Source organism: Ceratina calcarata, unplaced genomic scaffold (assembly GCF_001652005.2).
Source record: "Ceratina calcarata isolate Rehan_Ccalc_2016 unplaced genomic scaffold, ASM165200v1 scaffold548.2, whole genome shotgun sequence".
NCBI classification, from domain to species: domain Eukaryota; kingdom Metazoa; phylum Arthropoda; class Insecta; order Hymenoptera; family Apidae; genus Ceratina; species Ceratina calcarata.
Genome location: NW_017176657.1, coordinates 61,639 through 62,456, shown reverse-complemented (window position 1 = coordinate 62,456; position 818 = coordinate 61,639). Strand labels below are relative to the sequence as shown.

Below are 818 nucleotides of genomic sequence, written 5' to 3'. Positions count from 1 at the left end.
TTCAATAAATAATAATAATAATAAATAATAAAATTTTGTATATCTTTTTCTACAATATGAAAATAATCAATTCTGTAAAACAGTTTTTTTTTCTTGTCTTTTACATGACTTGAATAATGCGTTTTTCTAAGGTACATAAACTTTTGGGATTGACTGTATATAGCCAATAGATGCTTAATTATATTGTTGATCATAAAATATTCCATTGACACTTGTTAAGCCAACGTCACCTCGCTTTTAGTGAAGAATCACGTTTGGTTTCATTGTTAAATTAGCAAGTTAGCTGTACAATTGTTTATTAACAGCAGAGTAAATTTACTCGGACCACGTTAATCTGATTCTACGGCAACGGGTCTACATTAACACGTAACGTACCAGTGTTAGTTACCAGTTAACCATGCTACGATCGATTAGCACCTAATTGCTGGCTACAGTTTATGAACAATATATACCCTTTGTTGCGAAACGTAGTCAAGTTACTTGGCCCGGAAACCGCTACACGAGTCACTAGACCTTGCACTTCGATTCATCAAACGGTGCGTTCATAAATAACTCGAACCCGATGTTCAATTATGAATCCGTGTCAGAAGGAGAAACGGGCAAGTAGTATAGGTAAGGCATTGGTCAGACGGTAGGGATTCTCGCTTGATCCGTGAAAAGGCGTGAAACGTGGTACATGCTATTTCTGTAGGAGTTCATCCAAATGATTTATCTTTCAAATTCTTGAACGATCACATAATTTAACACTAGAAAGACTGAAACTTAGTATATACCTATATTGCCCAAAAGCAGTGAAAATGACTGCATTGTGAAAGAAT

The 818-nt window shown here is 35.1% G+C and overlaps 1 protein-coding gene across 1 annotated transcript in view; it reads right to left on the bottom strand.

Annotated features, from left to right (window-relative positions):
• Con (leucine rich repeat protein connectin) overlaps positions 1 to 818 on the bottom strand; it is a 51,683-nt gene that overhangs the window by 2,986 nt on the left and 47,879 nt on the right. The gene's annotated exons all lie outside the window — the stretch shown is intronic.